At 41.3% G+C, this 14,791-nt stretch overlaps 51 non-coding genes across 51 annotated transcripts in view; all 51 read right to left on the bottom strand.

Moving 5' to 3' along the window:
• Positions 1 to 68, bottom strand: part of trnaa-cgc (transfer RNA alanine (anticodon CGC)) — a 72-nt gene extending 4 nt beyond the window's left edge. The window contains exon 1 of the tRNA in view: positions 1 to 68. This exon is cut by the window's left edge and continues 4 nt beyond it. This is a non-coding gene — a tRNA (tRNA-Ala).
• Positions 69 to 179: 111 nt separating this feature from the next.
• Positions 180 to 251, bottom strand: trnaa-ugc (transfer RNA alanine (anticodon UGC)). Its single transcript has one exon. It is a non-coding gene; the product is annotated as a tRNA-Ala (tRNA).
• A 292-nt stretch (positions 252 to 543) lies between these two features.
• Positions 544 to 615, bottom strand: trnaa-agc (transfer RNA alanine (anticodon AGC)). The gene has a single exon. It is a non-coding gene; the product is annotated as a tRNA-Ala (tRNA).
• A 112-nt stretch (positions 616 to 727) lies between these two features.
• Positions 728 to 799, bottom strand: trnaa-ugc (transfer RNA alanine (anticodon UGC)). Its single transcript has one exon. It is a non-coding gene; the product is annotated as a tRNA-Ala (tRNA).
• A 526-nt stretch (positions 800 to 1,325) lies between these two features.
• Positions 1,326 to 1,397, bottom strand: trnav-cac (transfer RNA valine (anticodon CAC)). The gene has a single exon. It is a non-coding gene; the product is annotated as a tRNA-Val (tRNA).
• A 292-nt stretch (positions 1,398 to 1,689) lies between these two features.
• trnaa-agc (transfer RNA alanine (anticodon AGC)) lies at positions 1,690 to 1,761 on the bottom strand. Its single transcript has one exon. It is a non-coding gene; the product is annotated as a tRNA-Ala (tRNA).
• A 111-nt stretch (positions 1,762 to 1,872) lies between these two features.
• On the bottom strand, positions 1,873 to 1,944 carry trnaa-ugc (transfer RNA alanine (anticodon UGC)). Its single transcript has one exon. It is a non-coding gene; the product is annotated as a tRNA-Ala (tRNA).
• A 125-nt stretch (positions 1,945 to 2,069) lies between these two features.
• Positions 2,070 to 2,141, bottom strand: trnaa-ugc (transfer RNA alanine (anticodon UGC)). Its single transcript has one exon. It is a non-coding gene; the product is annotated as a tRNA-Ala (tRNA).
• Positions 2,142 to 2,406: 265 nt separating this feature from the next.
• trnaa-ugc (transfer RNA alanine (anticodon UGC)) lies at positions 2,407 to 2,478 on the bottom strand. Its single transcript has one exon. It is a non-coding gene; the product is annotated as a tRNA-Ala (tRNA).
• A 125-nt stretch (positions 2,479 to 2,603) lies between these two features.
• trnaa-cgc (transfer RNA alanine (anticodon CGC)) lies at positions 2,604 to 2,675 on the bottom strand. The gene has a single exon. It is a non-coding gene; the product is annotated as a tRNA-Ala (tRNA).
• Positions 2,676 to 2,786: 111 nt separating this feature from the next.
• trnaa-ugc (transfer RNA alanine (anticodon UGC)) lies at positions 2,787 to 2,858 on the bottom strand. Its single transcript has one exon. It is a non-coding gene; the product is annotated as a tRNA-Ala (tRNA).
• Positions 2,859 to 3,150: 292 nt separating this feature from the next.
• trnaa-agc (transfer RNA alanine (anticodon AGC)) lies at positions 3,151 to 3,222 on the bottom strand. The gene has a single exon. It is a non-coding gene; the product is annotated as a tRNA-Ala (tRNA).
• Positions 3,223 to 3,333: 111 nt separating this feature from the next.
• On the bottom strand, positions 3,334 to 3,405 carry trnaa-ugc (transfer RNA alanine (anticodon UGC)). Its single transcript has one exon. It is a non-coding gene; the product is annotated as a tRNA-Ala (tRNA).
• A 125-nt stretch (positions 3,406 to 3,530) lies between these two features.
• trnaa-ugc (transfer RNA alanine (anticodon UGC)) lies at positions 3,531 to 3,602 on the bottom strand. Its single transcript has one exon. It is a non-coding gene; the product is annotated as a tRNA-Ala (tRNA).
• Positions 3,603 to 3,727: 125 nt separating this feature from the next.
• trnaa-ugc (transfer RNA alanine (anticodon UGC)) lies at positions 3,728 to 3,799 on the bottom strand. The gene has a single exon. It is a non-coding gene; the product is annotated as a tRNA-Ala (tRNA).
• A 476-nt stretch (positions 3,800 to 4,275) lies between these two features.
• trnaa-ugc (transfer RNA alanine (anticodon UGC)) lies at positions 4,276 to 4,347 on the bottom strand. Its single transcript has one exon. It is a non-coding gene; the product is annotated as a tRNA-Ala (tRNA).
• A 125-nt stretch (positions 4,348 to 4,472) lies between these two features.
• On the bottom strand, positions 4,473 to 4,544 carry trnaa-ugc (transfer RNA alanine (anticodon UGC)). Its single transcript has one exon. It is a non-coding gene; the product is annotated as a tRNA-Ala (tRNA).
• Positions 4,545 to 4,657: 113 nt separating this feature from the next.
• trnaa-ugc (transfer RNA alanine (anticodon UGC)) lies at positions 4,658 to 4,729 on the bottom strand. The gene has a single exon. It is a non-coding gene; the product is annotated as a tRNA-Ala (tRNA).
• Positions 4,730 to 4,854: 125 nt separating this feature from the next.
• trnaa-ugc (transfer RNA alanine (anticodon UGC)) lies at positions 4,855 to 4,926 on the bottom strand. Its single transcript has one exon. It is a non-coding gene; the product is annotated as a tRNA-Ala (tRNA).
• A 111-nt stretch (positions 4,927 to 5,037) lies between these two features.
• Positions 5,038 to 5,109, bottom strand: trnaa-ugc (transfer RNA alanine (anticodon UGC)). Its single transcript has one exon. It is a non-coding gene; the product is annotated as a tRNA-Ala (tRNA).
• A 113-nt stretch (positions 5,110 to 5,222) lies between these two features.
• Positions 5,223 to 5,294, bottom strand: trnaa-ugc (transfer RNA alanine (anticodon UGC)). Its single transcript has one exon. It is a non-coding gene; the product is annotated as a tRNA-Ala (tRNA).
• Positions 5,295 to 5,419: 125 nt separating this feature from the next.
• On the bottom strand, positions 5,420 to 5,491 carry trnaa-cgc (transfer RNA alanine (anticodon CGC)). Its single transcript has one exon. It is a non-coding gene; the product is annotated as a tRNA-Ala (tRNA).
• Positions 5,492 to 5,602: 111 nt separating this feature from the next.
• trnaa-ugc (transfer RNA alanine (anticodon UGC)) lies at positions 5,603 to 5,674 on the bottom strand. The gene has a single exon. It is a non-coding gene; the product is annotated as a tRNA-Ala (tRNA).
• Positions 5,675 to 5,799: 125 nt separating this feature from the next.
• trnaa-cgc (transfer RNA alanine (anticodon CGC)) lies at positions 5,800 to 5,871 on the bottom strand. Its single transcript has one exon. It is a non-coding gene; the product is annotated as a tRNA-Ala (tRNA).
• Positions 5,872 to 5,996: 125 nt separating this feature from the next.
• trnaa-ugc (transfer RNA alanine (anticodon UGC)) lies at positions 5,997 to 6,068 on the bottom strand. Its single transcript has one exon. It is a non-coding gene; the product is annotated as a tRNA-Ala (tRNA).
• An 862-nt stretch (positions 6,069 to 6,930) lies between these two features.
• trnaa-ugc (transfer RNA alanine (anticodon UGC)) lies at positions 6,931 to 7,002 on the bottom strand. The gene has a single exon. It is a non-coding gene; the product is annotated as a tRNA-Ala (tRNA).
• A 111-nt stretch (positions 7,003 to 7,113) lies between these two features.
• On the bottom strand, positions 7,114 to 7,184 carry trnaa-ugc (transfer RNA alanine (anticodon UGC)). The gene has a single exon. It is a non-coding gene; the product is annotated as a tRNA-Ala (tRNA).
• Positions 7,185 to 7,309: 125 nt separating this feature from the next.
• trnaa-cgc (transfer RNA alanine (anticodon CGC)) lies at positions 7,310 to 7,381 on the bottom strand. The gene has a single exon. It is a non-coding gene; the product is annotated as a tRNA-Ala (tRNA).
• An 847-nt stretch (positions 7,382 to 8,228) lies between these two features.
• Positions 8,229 to 8,300, bottom strand: trnaa-agc (transfer RNA alanine (anticodon AGC)). Its single transcript has one exon. It is a non-coding gene; the product is annotated as a tRNA-Ala (tRNA).
• Positions 8,301 to 8,411: 111 nt separating this feature from the next.
• Positions 8,412 to 8,483, bottom strand: trnaa-ugc (transfer RNA alanine (anticodon UGC)). Its single transcript has one exon. It is a non-coding gene; the product is annotated as a tRNA-Ala (tRNA).
• A 125-nt stretch (positions 8,484 to 8,608) lies between these two features.
• Positions 8,609 to 8,680, bottom strand: trnaa-ugc (transfer RNA alanine (anticodon UGC)). The gene has a single exon. It is a non-coding gene; the product is annotated as a tRNA-Ala (tRNA).
• Positions 8,681 to 8,804: 124 nt separating this feature from the next.
• trnaa-ugc (transfer RNA alanine (anticodon UGC)) lies at positions 8,805 to 8,876 on the bottom strand. The gene has a single exon. It is a non-coding gene; the product is annotated as a tRNA-Ala (tRNA).
• Positions 8,877 to 9,352: 476 nt separating this feature from the next.
• Positions 9,353 to 9,424, bottom strand: trnaa-ugc (transfer RNA alanine (anticodon UGC)). Its single transcript has one exon. It is a non-coding gene; the product is annotated as a tRNA-Ala (tRNA).
• Positions 9,425 to 9,549: 125 nt separating this feature from the next.
• On the bottom strand, positions 9,550 to 9,621 carry trnaa-ugc (transfer RNA alanine (anticodon UGC)). Its single transcript has one exon. It is a non-coding gene; the product is annotated as a tRNA-Ala (tRNA).
• Positions 9,622 to 9,734: 113 nt separating this feature from the next.
• Positions 9,735 to 9,806, bottom strand: trnaa-ugc (transfer RNA alanine (anticodon UGC)). Its single transcript has one exon. It is a non-coding gene; the product is annotated as a tRNA-Ala (tRNA).
• Positions 9,807 to 9,917: 111 nt separating this feature from the next.
• Positions 9,918 to 9,989, bottom strand: trnaa-ugc (transfer RNA alanine (anticodon UGC)). Its single transcript has one exon. It is a non-coding gene; the product is annotated as a tRNA-Ala (tRNA).
• A 113-nt stretch (positions 9,990 to 10,102) lies between these two features.
• Positions 10,103 to 10,174, bottom strand: trnaa-ugc (transfer RNA alanine (anticodon UGC)). The gene has a single exon. It is a non-coding gene; the product is annotated as a tRNA-Ala (tRNA).
• A 125-nt stretch (positions 10,175 to 10,299) lies between these two features.
• Positions 10,300 to 10,371, bottom strand: trnaa-cgc (transfer RNA alanine (anticodon CGC)). The gene has a single exon. It is a non-coding gene; the product is annotated as a tRNA-Ala (tRNA).
• Positions 10,372 to 10,482: 111 nt separating this feature from the next.
• trnaa-ugc (transfer RNA alanine (anticodon UGC)) lies at positions 10,483 to 10,554 on the bottom strand. Its single transcript has one exon. It is a non-coding gene; the product is annotated as a tRNA-Ala (tRNA).
• Positions 10,555 to 10,679: 125 nt separating this feature from the next.
• Positions 10,680 to 10,751, bottom strand: trnaa-cgc (transfer RNA alanine (anticodon CGC)). Its single transcript has one exon. It is a non-coding gene; the product is annotated as a tRNA-Ala (tRNA).
• A 125-nt stretch (positions 10,752 to 10,876) lies between these two features.
• Positions 10,877 to 10,948, bottom strand: trnaa-ugc (transfer RNA alanine (anticodon UGC)). Its single transcript has one exon. It is a non-coding gene; the product is annotated as a tRNA-Ala (tRNA).
• Positions 10,949 to 11,810: 862 nt separating this feature from the next.
• trnaa-ugc (transfer RNA alanine (anticodon UGC)) lies at positions 11,811 to 11,882 on the bottom strand. Its single transcript has one exon. It is a non-coding gene; the product is annotated as a tRNA-Ala (tRNA).
• A 111-nt stretch (positions 11,883 to 11,993) lies between these two features.
• trnaa-ugc (transfer RNA alanine (anticodon UGC)) lies at positions 11,994 to 12,064 on the bottom strand. The gene has a single exon. It is a non-coding gene; the product is annotated as a tRNA-Ala (tRNA).
• A 125-nt stretch (positions 12,065 to 12,189) lies between these two features.
• trnaa-cgc (transfer RNA alanine (anticodon CGC)) lies at positions 12,190 to 12,261 on the bottom strand. The gene has a single exon. It is a non-coding gene; the product is annotated as a tRNA-Ala (tRNA).
• An 847-nt stretch (positions 12,262 to 13,108) lies between these two features.
• trnaa-agc (transfer RNA alanine (anticodon AGC)) lies at positions 13,109 to 13,180 on the bottom strand. The gene has a single exon. It is a non-coding gene; the product is annotated as a tRNA-Ala (tRNA).
• A 111-nt stretch (positions 13,181 to 13,291) lies between these two features.
• Positions 13,292 to 13,363, bottom strand: trnaa-ugc (transfer RNA alanine (anticodon UGC)). The gene has a single exon. It is a non-coding gene; the product is annotated as a tRNA-Ala (tRNA).
• Positions 13,364 to 13,488: 125 nt separating this feature from the next.
• Positions 13,489 to 13,560, bottom strand: trnaa-ugc (transfer RNA alanine (anticodon UGC)). The gene has a single exon. It is a non-coding gene; the product is annotated as a tRNA-Ala (tRNA).
• Positions 13,561 to 13,685: 125 nt separating this feature from the next.
• On the bottom strand, positions 13,686 to 13,757 carry trnaa-ugc (transfer RNA alanine (anticodon UGC)). Its single transcript has one exon. It is a non-coding gene; the product is annotated as a tRNA-Ala (tRNA).
• A 476-nt stretch (positions 13,758 to 14,233) lies between these two features.
• On the bottom strand, positions 14,234 to 14,305 carry trnaa-ugc (transfer RNA alanine (anticodon UGC)). Its single transcript has one exon. It is a non-coding gene; the product is annotated as a tRNA-Ala (tRNA).
• Positions 14,306 to 14,430: 125 nt separating this feature from the next.
• Positions 14,431 to 14,502, bottom strand: trnaa-ugc (transfer RNA alanine (anticodon UGC)). The gene has a single exon. It is a non-coding gene; the product is annotated as a tRNA-Ala (tRNA).
• Positions 14,503 to 14,615: 113 nt separating this feature from the next.
• trnaa-ugc (transfer RNA alanine (anticodon UGC)) lies at positions 14,616 to 14,687 on the bottom strand. Its single transcript has one exon. It is a non-coding gene; the product is annotated as a tRNA-Ala (tRNA).
• Positions 14,688 to 14,791: the final 104 nt, after the last annotated feature.

Here is a 14,791-nt window from a genome sequence, read left to right as displayed (position 1 = left end):
GATGCTGGGGATTGAACCCAGGACCTCATACATGCGAAGCATGCGCTCTACCACTGAGCTACATCCCCACTTTTTGAGCAGTATTGCTGCTTCTTTGTTCAACAAACACTAAAAATCCAGTAGTGAAACACTAGAGCAAAGAAGCAAAATTATTTTGCTTAAACACAGCAAACAGTGCTTGGAGATGCTGGGGATTGAACCCAGGACCTCACACATGCAAAGCATGTGCTCTAACACTGAGCTACATCCCCATATTTTGAGCAGCATTGCTGCTTCTTTGTTCAACAAACACTAACAATCCAGTAGTGTAACACTAGAGCAAAGAAGCAAAATTATTTTGCTTAAACTCAGCAAACAGTGCTTGGGGATGCTGGGCAAATACATGCAAAAGAGGCAATCTACCTCTGAGCTACATCCCCATTTAACATAGAACTTTGCTGCTTCTTTCTTTTACAAACACTATCAATCTAGTCATGTAAGAATTTAGGGGAAAGAAGCAACATATTTTTTCTTAATCTCACATGAAAATCACTAAACATTGCTTGGAGATGCTGGGGATTGGACCCAGGACCTCACACATGCTAAGCATGCGCTCTACCACTGAGCTACATCCCCCATGTTATGAGCAGCATTGCTGCTTCTTTGTTCAACAAACACTAACAATCCAGTAGTGTAACACTAGAGCAAAGAAGCTAAACTATTTTGCTTAAACTCAGCAAACAGTGTTTGGAGATGCTGGGGATTGAACCCAGGACCTCATACATGCAAAGCATGCGCTCTACCACTGAGCTACATCCCCACATTTCAGTCAGCCCTGCTGCTTCTTTGTGTAACAAACAGTAACAATCCAGTCGTGTAACAATTCAGAGAAAAGAAGCCACAATAACAATCCAGTAGTGTAACAATAGAGCAAAGAAGCAAAATTATTTTGCTTAAACTCAGCAAACAGTGCTTGGAGATGCTGGGCAAATACATGCAAAAGATGCAATCTACCACTGAGCTACATCTCCATTTAACACTAAGCTACATTCCCATGTCTTGAGCAGCATTGCTGCTTCTTTGTTCAACAAACACTGACAATCCAGTAGTGTAACACTAGAGAAAAGATTCAAAATAATTTTGCTTAAACTCAGCAAACAGTGCTTGGGGATGCTGGGCATATACATGCAAAAGAGGCAATCTACCTCTGAGCTACATCCCCATTTAACATAGAACTTCTCTGCTTCTTTCTTTTACAAACACTATCAATCTAGTCATGTAAGAATTTAGGGGAAAGAAGCAACATATTTTTTCTTAATCTCACATGAAAGTCATTAAACATCGATTGGAGATGCTGGGGATTGAACCCAGGACCTCATACATGTGAAGCATGCGCTCTAACACTGAGCTACATCCCCATATTTTGAGCAGCATTGCTGCTTCTTTGTTCAACAAACACTAACAATCCAGTAGTGTAACACTAGAGCAAAGAAGCAAAATTATTTTGCTTAAACTCAGCAAACAGTGCTTGGGGATGCTGGGCAAATACATGCAAAAGAGGCAATCTACCTCTGAGCTACATCCCCATTTAACATAGAACTTTGCTGCTTCTTTCTTTTACAAACACTATCAATCTAGTCATGTAAGAATTTAGAGGAAAGAAGCAACATATTTTTTCTTAATCTCACATGAAAGTCATTAAACATTGCTTGGAGATGCTGGGGATTGGACCCAGGACCTCATACATGCTAAGCATGCGCTCTACCACTGAGCTACATCCCCATGTTATGAGCAGCATTGCTGCTTCTTTGTTCAACAAACACTAACAATCCAGTAGTGTAACACTAGAGCAAAGAAGCTAAACTATTTTGCTTAAACACAGCAAACAGTGCTTGGAGATGCTGGGTATTGAACCCAGGACCTCATACATGCAAAGCATGCGCTCTACCACTGAGCTACATCCCCACATTTCAATCAGCCCTGCTGCTTCTTTGTGTAACAAACAGTAACAATCGAGTCGTGTAACACTTCAGAGAAAAGAAGCCACTTTTCTCTTTCTTAATCTCACATGAAAGTCATTCAACAGTGCTTGGAGATGCTGGGGATTGAACCCAGGACCTCATACATGCAAAGCATGCGCTCTACCACTGAGCTACATCCCCACATTTCCATCCTCCCTGCTGCTTCTTTGTGTAACAAACAGTAACAATCGAGTCGTGTAACACTTCAGAGAAAAGAAGCCACTTTTCTCTTTCTTAATCTCACATTAAAGTAATTCAAAAGTGCTTGGAGCTACATCCACTGAGCTACATCCCCACTTTTTAAGCAGCATTGCTGCTTCTTTGTTCAACAAACACTAACAATCCAGTAGTGAAACACTAGAGCAAAGAAGCAAAATTATTTTGCTTAAACTCAGCAAACAGTGTTTGGAGATGCTGGGGATTGAACCCAGGACCTCATACATGCAAAGCATGCGCTCTACCACTGAGCTACATCCCCACATTTCGATCATCCCTGCTGCTTCTTTGTGTAACAAACAGTAACAATCGAGTCGTGTAACACTTCAGAGAAAAGAATCCACTTTTCTCTTTCTTAATCTCACATGAAAGTTTTTAAACAGAGTTTGGAGATGCTGGGGATTGAACCCAGGACCTCATACATGCGAAGCATGCGCTCTACCACTGAGCTACATCCCCACTTTTTGAGTAGTATTGCTGCTTCTTTGTTCAACAAACACTAAAAATCCAGTAGTGAAACACTAGAGCAAAGAAGCAAAATTATTTTGCTTAAACTCAGCAAACAGTGCTTGGAGATGCTGGGGATTGAACCCAGGACCTCACACATGCAAAGCATGTGCTCTAACACTGAGCTACATCCCCATATTTTGAGCAGCATTGCTGCTTCTTTGTTCAACAAACACTAACAATCCAGTAGTGTAACACTAGAGCAAAGAAGCAAAACTATTTTGCTTAAACTCAGCAAACAGTGCTTGGGGATGCTGGGCAAATACATGCAAAAGAGGCAATCTACCTCTGAGCTACATCCCCATTTAACATAGAACTTTGCTGCTTCTTTCTTTTACAAACACTATCAATCTAGTCATGTAAGAATTTAGGGGAAAGAAGCAACATATTTTTTCTTAATCTCACATGAAAGTCATTAAACATTGCTTGGAGATGCTGGGGATTGGACCCAGGACCTCATACATGCTAAGCATGTGCTCTAACACTGAGCTACATCCCCATGTTATGAGCAGCATTGCTGCTTCTTTGTTCAACAAACACTAACAATCCAGTAGTGTAACACTAGAGCAAAGAAGCAAAATTATTTTGCTTAAACTCAGCAAACAGTGCTTGGAGATGCTAGGGATTGAAACCAGGACCTCATACATGCAAAGCATGCGCTCTACCACTGAGCTACATCCCCACATTTCAATCAGCCCTGCTGCTTCTTTGTGTAACAAACAGTAACAATCGAGTCGTGTAACACTTCATAGAGAAGAAGCCACTTTTCTCTTTCTTAATCTCACATGAAAGGCATTAAACAGTGCTTGGAGATGCTGGGGATTGAACCCAGGACCTCATACATGCAAAGCATGCGCTCTACCACTGAGCTACATCCCCACATTTCAGTCAGCCCTGCTGCTCCTTTGTGTAACAAACAGTAACAATCCAGTCGTGTAACAATTCAGAGAAAAGAAGCCACTTTTCTCTTTCTTAATCTCACATGAAAGTCATTAAACAGTGCTCGGAGATGCTGGGGATTGAACCCAGGACCTCATACAAGCAAAGCATGTGCTCTACCACTGAGCTACATCCCCACATTTCAATCAGCCCTGCTGCTTCTTTGTTCAACAAACAATAACAATCCAGTAGTGTAACAATAGAGACAAGAAGCAAAATTATTTTGCTTAAACTCAGCAAACAGTGCTTGGAGATGCTGGGCAAATACATGCAAAAGAGGCAATGTACCTCTGAGCTACATCCCCATTTAACATAGAACTTCTCTGCTTCTTTCTTTTACAAACAATATCAATCTAGTCATGTAAGAATTTAGGGGAAAGAAGCAACATATTTTTTCTTAATCTCACATGAAAGTCATTAAACATTGATTGGAGATGCTAGGGATTGAACCCAGGACCTCACACATTCAAAGCATGTGCTCTAACACTGAGCAACATCCCCATATTTTGAGCAGCATTGCTGCTTCTTTGTTCAACAAACACTAACAATCCCAGTAGTGTAACACTAGAGCAAAGAAGCAAAATTATTTTGCTTAAACTCAGCAAACAGTGCTTGGAGATGCTGGGTATTGAACCCAGGACCTCATACATGCAAAGCATGCGCTCTACCACTGAGCTACATCCCCACATTTCAATCAGCCCTGCTGCTTCTTTGTGTAACAAGCAGTAACAACCGAGTCGCGTAACACTTCAGAGAAAAGAAGCCACTTTTCTCTTTCTTAATCTAACATGAAAGTCATTCAACAATGCTTGGAGATGCTGGGGATTGAACCCAGGACCTCATACATGCAATGCATGCGCTCTACCACTGAGCTACATCCCCACGTTTTGAGCAGCTTTGCTGCTTCTTTCTTCAACAAACACTAACAATCCAGTAGTGTAACACTAGAGCAAAGAAGCAAATTTAAATTTGCTTTTTACTCAGCAAACAGTGTTTGGAGATGCTGGGGATTGAACCCAGGACCTCATACATGCAAGGCATGCGCTCTACCACTGAGCTACATACCCACATTTCAATTAGCCCTGCTGCTTCTTTGTGTAACAAACAGTAACAATCCAGTCGTGTAACACTTCAGAGAAAAGAAGCCACTTTTCTCTTTCTTAATCTCACATGAAAGTCATTAAACAGTGCTTGGAGATGCTGGGGATTGAACCCAGGACCTCACACATGCAAAGCATGTGCTCTAACACTGAGCTACATCCCCATGTTATGAGCAGCATTGCTGCTTCTTTGTTCAACAAACACTAACAATCCAGTAGTGTAACACTAGAGCAAAGAAGCTAAACTATTTTGCTTAAACTCAGCAAACAGTGCTTGGATATGCTGGGTATTGAACTCAGGACCTCATACATGCAAAGCATGCGCTCTACCACTGAGCTACATCCCCACGTTTTGAGCAGCTTTGCTGCTCCTTTGTTCAACAAACACTAACAATCCAGTAGTGTAACACTAGAGCAAAGAAGCAAATTAAAATTTGCTTTTTACTCAGCAAACAGTGTTTGGAGATGCTGGGGATTGAACCCAGGACCTCATACATGCAAAGCATGCGCTCTACCACTGAGCTACATCCCCACATTTCAACCATCCCTGCTGCTTCTTTGTGTAACAAACAGTAACAATCTAGTTGTGTAACACTTCAGAGAAAAGAAGCCACTTTTCTCTTTCTTAATCTCACATGAAAGTCATTAAACAGTGCTTGGAGATGCTGGGGATTGAACCCAGGATCTCATACATGCGAAGCATGCGCTCTACCACTGAGCTACATCCCCACTTTTTGAGCAGCATTGCTGCTTCTTTGTTCAACAAACACTAACAATCCAGTAGGGTAACACTAGAGCAAAGAAGCTAAACTATTTTGCTTAAACTCAGCAAACAGTGCTTGGAGATGCTGGGTATTGAACCCAGGACCTCATACATGCAAAGCATGCGCTCTACCACTGAGCTACATCCCCACATTTCAATCAGCCCTGCTGCTTTTTTGTGTAACAAACAGTAACAATCGAGTCGTGTAACACTTCAGAGAAAAGAAACCACTTTTCTTTTTCTTAATCTCACATGAAAGTCATTAAACAGTGCTTGGAGATGCTGGGGAATGAACCCAGGACCTCTTACATGCGAAGCATGCGCTCTACCACTGAGCTACATCCCCACATTTCAATCAGCCCTGCTGCTCCTTTGTGTAACAAACAATAACAATCCAGTCGTGTAACAATTCAGAGAAAAGAAGCCACTTTTCTCTTTCTTAATCTCACTTGAAAGTCATTCAACAGTGCTTGGAGATGCTGGGGATTGAACCCAGCACCTCATACATGCAAAGCATGCGCTCTACCACTGAGCTACATCCCCTCTTTTTGAGCAGCATTGCTGCTTCTTTGTTCAACAAACACTAACAATCCAGTAGTGAAACACTAGAGCAAAGAAGCAAAATTATTTTGCTTAAACTCAGCAAACAGTGCTTGGAGATGCTAGGGATTGAACCCAGGACCTCACACATGCAAAGCATGTGCTCTAACACTGAGCTACATCCCCATATTTTGAGCAGCATTGCTGCTTCTTTGTTCAACAAACACTAACAATCCAGTAGTTAACAATAGAGCAAAGAAGCAAAATTATTTTGCTTAAACTCAGCAAACAGTGCTTGGAGATGCTGGGCAAATACATGCAAAAGATGCAATCTACCACTGAGCTACAACCCCATTTAACACTGAGCTACATTCCCATAACTTGAGCAGCATTGCTGCTTCTTTGTTCAACAAACACTAACAATCCAGTAGTGTAACACTAGAGAAAAGATTCAAAATTATTTTGCTTAAACTCAGCAAACAGTGCTTGGAAATGCTGGGCAAATACATGCAAAAGTGGCAATCTACCTCTGAGCTACATCCCCATTTAACATAGAACTTTGCTGCTTCTTTCTTTTACAAACACTATCAATCTAGTCATGTAAGAATTTAGGGGAAAGAAGCAACATATTTTTTCTTCATCTCAAATGAAAGTCATTAAACATTGCTTGGAGATGCTGGGGATTGGACACAGGACCTCATACATGTTAAGCATGCTCTCTACCACTGAGCTACATCCCCATGTTATGAGCAGCATTGCTTCTTCTTTGTGTAACAAACAGTAACAATCGAGTCGTGTAACACTTCAGAGAAAAGAAGCCACTTTTCTCTTTCTTAATCTCACATGAAAGTTTTTAAACAGAGCTTGGAGATGCTGGGGATTGAACCCAGGACCTCATACATGCAAAGCATGCGCTCTACCACTGAGCTACATCCCCACGTTTTGAGCAGCTTTGCTGCTTCTTTGTTCAACAAACACTAACAATCCAGTAGTGAAACACTAGAGCAAAGAAACAAAATTATTTTGCTTAAACTCAGCAAACAGTGTTTGGAGATGCGGGGATTGAACCCAGGACCTCATACATGCAAAACATGCGCTCTACCACTGAGCTACATCCCCACATTTCAATCAGCCCTTCTGCTTCTTTGTGTAACAAACAGTAACAATCCAGTCGTGTAACAATTGAGAGAAAAGAAGCCACTTTTCTCTTTCTTAATCTCACATGAAAGTCATTAAACAGTGCTTGGAGATGCTGGGGATTGAACCCAGGACCTCATACATGCGAAGCATGCGCTCTACCACTGAGCTACATCCCCACTTTCTGAGCAGCATTGCTGCTTCTTTGTTCAACAAACACTAACAATCCAGTAGCGTAACACTAGAGCAAAGAAGCAAAATTATTTTGCTTAAACTCAGCAAACATTGCTTGAAGATGCTGGGCAAATACGTGGAAAAGAGGCAATCTACCTCTGAGCTACATCCCCATTTAACATAGAACTTTGCTGCTTCCTTCTTTTAAAAACACTATCAATCTAGTCATGTAAGAATTTAGGGGAAAGAAACAACACTTTTTTTCTTAATCTCACATGAAAGTCATTAAACATCGCTTGGAGAGGCTGGGGATTGGACCCAGGACCTCATACATGCTAAGCATGCGCTCTACTACTGAGCTACATCCCCATGTTATGAGCAGCATTGCTGCTTCTTTGTTCAACAAACACTAACAATCCAGTAGTGTAACACTAGAGAAAAGATTCAAAATTATTTTGCTTAAACACAGCAAACAGTGCTTGGAGATGCTGGGCAAATACATGCAAAAGATGCAATCTACCACTGAGCTACATCCCCATTTAAAACTGAGCTACATTACCATGTCTTGAGCAGCATTGCTGCTTCTTTGTTCAACAAACACTAACAATCCAGTAGTGTAACACTAGAGAAAACATTCAAAATTATTTTGCTTAAACTCAGCAAAGAGTGCTTGGAGATGCTGGGCAAATACATCCAAAAGAGGCAATCTACCCCTGAGCTATATCCCCATTTAACATAGAACTTTGCTGCTTCTTTCTTTTACAAACACTATCAATCTAGTCATGTAAGAATTTAGGGGAAAGAAGCAACATATTTTTTCTTAATCTCACATGAAAGTCATTAAACATTGCTTGGAGATGCTGGGGATTGGACCCAGGACCTCATACATGCTAAGCATGTGCTCTAACACTGAGCTACATCCCCATGTTATGAGCAGCATTGCTGCTTCTTTGTTCAACAAACACTAACAATCCAGTAGTGTAACACTAGAGCAAAGAAGCAAAATTATTTTGCTTAAACTCAGCAAACAGTGCTTGGAGATGCTAGGGATTGAAACCAGGACCTCATACATGCAAAGCATGCGCTCTACCACTGAGCTACATCCCCACATTTCAATCAGCCCTGCTGCTTCTTTGTGTAACAAACAGTAACAATCGAGTCGTGTAACACTTCATAGAGAAGAAGCCACTTTTCTCTTTCTTAATCTCACATGAAAGTCATTAAACAGTGCTTGGAGATGCTGGGGATTGAACCCAGGACCTCATACATGCAAAGCATGCGCTCTACCACTGAGCTACATCCCCACATTTCAGTCAGCCCTGCTGCTCCTTTGTGTAACAAACAGAACAATCCAGTCGTGTAACAATTCAGAGAAAAGAAGCCACTTTTCTCTTTCTTAATCTCACATGAAAGTCATTAAACAGTGTTCGGAGATGCTGGGGATTGAACCCAGGACCTCATACAAGCAAAGCATGTGCTCTACCACTGAGCTACATCCCCACATTTCAATCAGCCCTGCTGCTTCTTTGTTCAACAAACAATAACAATCCAGTAGTGTAACAATAGAGACAAGAAGCAAAATTATTTTGCTTAAACTCAGCAAACAGTGCTTGGAGATGCTGGGCAAATACATGCAAAAGAGGCAATGTACCTCTGAGCTACATCCCCATTTAACATAGAACTTCTCTGCTTCTTTCTTTTACAAACAATATCAATCTAGTCATGTAAGAATTTAGGGGAAAGAAGCAACATATTTTTTCTTAATCTCACATGAAAGTCATTAAACATTGATTGGAGATGCTAGGGATTGAACCCAGGACCTCACACATTCAAAGCATGTGCTCTAACACTGAGCAACATCCCCATATTTTGAGCAGCATTGCTGCTTCTTTGTTCAACAAACACTAACAATCCCAGTAGTGTAACACTAGAGCAAAGAAGCAAAATTATTTTGCTTAAACTCAGCAAACAGTGCTTGGAGATGCTGGGTATTGAACCCAGGACCTCATACATGCAAAGCATGCGCTCTACCACTGAGCTACATCCCCACATTTCAATCAGCCCTGCTGCTTCTTTGTGTAACAAGCAGTAACAACCGAGTCGCGTAACACTTCAGAGAAAAGAAGCCACTTTTCTCTTTCTTAATCTAACATGAAAGTCATTCAACAATGCTTGGGGATGCTGGGGATTGAACCCAGGACCTCATACATGCAATGCATGCGCTCTACCACTGAGCTACATCCCCACGTTTTGAGCAGCTTTGCTGCTTCTTTCTTCAACAAACACTAACAATCCAGTAGTGTAACACTAGAGCAAAGAAGCAAATTTAAATTTGCTTTTTACTCAGCAAACAGTGTTTGGAGATGCTGGGGATTGAACCCAGGACCTCATACATGCAAGGCATGCGCTCTAACACTGAGCTACATCCCCATGTTATGAGCAGCATTGCTGCTTCTTTGTTCAACAAACACTAACAATCCAGTAGTGTAACACTAGAGCAAAGAAGCTAAACTATTTTGCTTAAACTCAGCAAACAGTGCTTGGATATGCTGGGTATTGAACTCAGGACCTCATACATGCAAAGCATGCGCTCTACCACTGAGCTACATCCCCACGTTTTGAGCAGCTTTGCTGCTCCTTTGTTCAACAAACACTAACAATCCAGTAGTGTAACACTAGAGCAAAGAAGCAAATTAAAATTTGCTTTTTACTCAGCAAACAGTGTTTGGAGATGCTGGGGATTGAACCCAGGACCTCATACATGCAAAGCATGCGCTCTACCACTGAGCTACATCCCCACATTTCAACCATCCCTGCTGCTTCTTTGTGTAACAAACAGTAACAATCTAGTTGTGTAACACTTCAGAGAAAAGAAGCCACTTTTCTCTTTCTTAATCTCACATGAAAGTCATTAAACAGTGCTTGGAGATGCTGGGGATTGAACCCAGGACCTCATACATGCGAAGCATGCGCTCTACCACTGAGCTACATCCCCACTTTTTGAGCAGCATTGCTGCTTCTTTGTTCAACAAACACTAACAATCCAGTAGGGTAACACTAGAGCAAAGAAGCTAAACTATTTTGCTTAAACTCAGCAAACAGTGCTTGGAGATGCTGGGTATTGAACCCAGGACCTCATACATGCAAAGCATGCGCTCTACCACTGAGCTACATCCCCACATTTCAATCAGCCCTGCTGCTTCTTTGTGTAACAAACAGTAACAATCGAGTCGTGTAACACTTCAGAGAAAAGAAACCACTTTTCTTTTTCTTAATCTCACATGAAAGTCATTAAACAGTGCTTGGAGATGCTGGGGAATGAACCCAGGACCTCTTACATGCGAAGCATGCGCTCTACCACTGAGCTACATCCCCACATTTCAATCAGCCCTGCTGCTCCTTTGTGTAACAAACAATAACAATCCAGTCGTGTAATAATTCAGAGAAAAGAAGCCACTTTTCTCTTTCTTAATCTCACATGAAAGTCATTCAACAGTGCTTGGAGATGCTGGGGATTGAACCCAGCACCTCATACATGCAAAGCATGCGCTCTACCACTGAGCTACATCCCCTCTTTTTGAGCAGCATTGCTGCTTCTTTGTTCAACAAACACTAACAATCCAGTAGTGAAACACTAGAGCAAAGAAGCAAAATTATTTTGCTTAAACTCAGCAAACAGTGCTTGGAGATGCTAGGGATTGAACCCAGGACCTCACACATGCAAAGCATGTGCTCTAACACTGAGCTACATCCCCATATTTTGAGCAGCATTGCTGCTTCTTTGTTCAACAAACACTAACAATCCAGTAGTTAACAATAGAGCAAAGAAGCAAAATTATTTTGCTTAAACTCAGCAAACAGTGCTTGGAGATGCTGGGCAAATACATGCAAAAGATGCAATCTACCACTGAGCTACAACCCCATTTAACACTGAGCTACATTCCCATAACTTGAGCAGCATTGCTGCTTCTTTGTTCAACAAACACTAACAATCCAGTAGTGTAACACTAGAGAAAAGATTCAAAATTATTTTGCTTAAACTCAGCAAACAGTGCTTGGAAATGCTGGGCAAATACATGCAAAAGTGGCAATCTACCTCTGAGCTACATCCCCATTTAACATAGAACTTTGCTGCTTCTTTCTTTTACAAACACTATCAATCTAGTCATGTAAGAATTTAGGGGAAAGAAGCAACATATTTTTTCTTAATCTCAAATGAAAGTCATTAAACATTGCTTGGAGATGCTGGGGATTGGACACAGGACCTCATACATGTTAAGCATGCTCTCTACCACTGAGCTACATCCCCATGTTATGAGCAGCATTGCTTCTTCTTTGTGTAACAAACAGTAACAATCGAGTCGTGTAACACTTCAGAGAAAAGAAGCCACTTTTCTCTTTCTTAATCTCACATGAAAGTTTTTAAACAGAGCTTGGAGATGCTGGGGATTGAACCCAGGACCTCATACATGCAAAGCATGCGCTCTACCACTGAGCTACATCCCCACGTTTTGAGCAGCTTTGCTGCTTCTTTGTTCAACAAACACTAACAATCCAGTAGTGAAACACTAGAGCAAAGAAACAAAATTATTTTGCTTAAACTCAGCAAACAGTGTTTGGAGATGCGGGGATTGAACCCAGGACCTCATACATGCAAAACATGCGCTCTACCACTGAGCTACATCCCCACATTTCAATCAGCCCTTCTGCTTCTTTGTGTAACAAACAGTAACAATCCAGTCGTGTAACAATTGAGAGAAAAGAAGCCACTTTTCTCTTTCTTAATCTCACATGAAAGTCATTAAACAGTGCTTGGAGATGCTGGGGATTGAACCCAGGACCTCATACATGCGAAGCATGCGCTCTACCACTGAGCTACATCCCCACTTTCTGAGCAGCATTGCTGCTTCTTTGTTCAACAAACACTAACAATCCAGTAGCGTAACACTAGAGCAAAGAAGCAAAATTATTTTGCTTAAACTCAGCAAACATTGCTTGAAGATGCTGGGCAAATACGTGGAAAAGAGGCAATCTACCTCTGAGCTACATCCCCATTTAACATAGAACTTTGCTGCTTCCTTCTTTTAAAAACACTATCAATCTAGTCATGTAAGAATTTAGGGGAAAGAAACAACACTTTTTTTCTTAATCTCACATGAAAGTCATTAAACATCGCTTGGAGAGGCTGGGGATTGGACCCAGGACCTCATACATGCTAAGCATGCGCTCTACTACTGAGCTACATCCCCATGTTATGAGCAGCATTGCTGCTTCTTTGTTCAACAAACACTAACAATCCAGTAGTGTAACACTAGAGAAAAGATTCAAAATTATTTTGCTTAAACACAGCAAACAGTGCTTGGAGATGCTGGGCAAATACATGCAAAAGATGCAATCTACCACTGAGCTACATCCCCATTTAAAACTGAGCTACATTACCATGTCTTGAGCAGCATTGCTGCTTCTTTGTTCAACAAACACTAACAATCCAGTAGTGTAACACTAGAGAAAACATTCAAAATTATTTTGCTTAAACTCAGCAAAGAGTGCTTGGAGATGCTGGGCAAATACATCCAAAAGAGGCAATCTACCCCTGAGCTATATCCCCATTTAACATAGAACTTTGCTGCTTCTTTCTTTTACAAACACTATCAATCTAGTCATGTAAGAATTTAGGGGAAAGAAGCAACATATTTTTTCTTAATCTCACATGAAAGTCATTAAACATTGCTTGGAGATGCTGGGGATTGGACCCAGGACCTCATACATGCTAAGCATGTGCTCTAACACTGAGCTACATCCCCATGTTATGAGCAGCATTGCTGCTTCTTTGTTCAACAAACACTAACAATCCAGTAGTGTAACACTAGAGCAAAGAAGCAAAATTATTTTGCTTAAACTCAGCAAACAGTGCTTGGAGATGCTAGGGATTGAAACCAGGACCTCATACATGCAAAGCATGCGCTCTACCACTGAGCTACATCCCCACATTTCAATCAGCCCTGCTGCTTCTTTGTGTAACAAACAGTAACAATCGAGTCGTGTAACACTTCATAGAGAAGAAGCCACTTTTCTCTTTCTTAATCTCACATGAAAGTCATTAAACAGTGCTTGGAGATGCTGGGGATTGAACCCAGGACCTCATACATGCAAAGCATGCGCTCTACCACTGAGCTACATCCCCACATTTCAGTCAGCCCTGCTGCTCCTTTGTGTAACAAACAGTAACAATCCAGTCGTGTAACAATTCAGAGAAAAGAAGCCACTTTTCTCTTTCTTAATCTCACATGAAAGTCATTAAACAGTGTTCGGAGATGCTGGGGATTGAACCCAGGACCTCATACAAGCAAAGCATGTGCTCTACCACTGAGCTACATCCCCACATTTCAATCAGCCCTGCTGCTTCTTTGTTCAACAAACAATAACAATCCAGTAGTGTAACAATAGAGACAAGAAGCAAAATTATTTTGCTTAAACTCAGCAAACAGTGCTTGGAGATGCTGGGCAAATACATGCAAAAGAGGCAATGTACCTCTGAGCTACATCCCCATTTAACATAGAATTTCTCTGCTTCTTTCTTTTACAAACAATATCAATCTAGTCATGTAAGAATTTAGGGGAAAGAAGCAACATATTTTTTCTTAATCTCACATGAAAGTCATTAAACATTGATTGGAGATGCTAGGGATTGAACCCAGGACCTCACACATTCAAAGCATGTGCTCTAACACTGAGCAACATCCCCATATTTTGAGCAGCATTGCTGCTTCTTTGTTCAACAAACACTAACAATCCCAGTAGTGTAACACTAGAGCAAAGAAGCAAAATTATTTTGCTTAAACTCAGCAAACAGTGCTTGGAGATGCTGGGTATTGAACCCAGGACCTCATACATGCAAAGCATGCGCTCTACCACTGAGCTACATCCCCACATTTCAATCAGCCCTGCTGCTTCTTTGTGTAACAAGCAGTAACAACCGAGTCGCGTAACACTTCAGAGAAAAGAAGCCACTTTTCTCTTTCTTAATCTAACATGAAAGTCATTCAACAATGCTTGGAGATGCTGGGGATTGAACCCAGGACCTCATACATGCAATGCATGCGCTCTACCACTGAGCTACATCCCCACGTTTTGAGCAGCTTTGCTGCTTCTTTCTTCAACAAACACTAACAATCCAGTAGTGTAACACTAGAGCAAAGAAGCAAATTTAAATTTGCTTTTTACTCAGCAAACAGTGTTTGGAGATGCTGGGGATTGAACCCAGGACCTCATACATGCAAGGCATGCGCTCTACCACTGAGCTACATACCCACATTTCAATTAGCCCTGCTGCTTCTTTGTGTAACAAACAGTAACAATCCAGTCGTGTAACAATTCAGAGAAAAGAAGCCACTTTTCTCTTTCTTAATCTCACA

The sequence above is a fragment of the Carassius gibelio genome, chromosome B6 (assembly GCF_023724105.1).
Source record: "Carassius gibelio isolate Cgi1373 ecotype wild population from Czech Republic chromosome B6, carGib1.2-hapl.c, whole genome shotgun sequence".
In the NCBI taxonomy this organism is placed as follows: domain Eukaryota; kingdom Metazoa; phylum Chordata; class Actinopteri; order Cypriniformes; family Cyprinidae; genus Carassius; species Carassius gibelio.
Note: the sequence above shows the minus strand (reverse complement) of the source record. Positions and strands in the feature narration are given on the sequence as shown.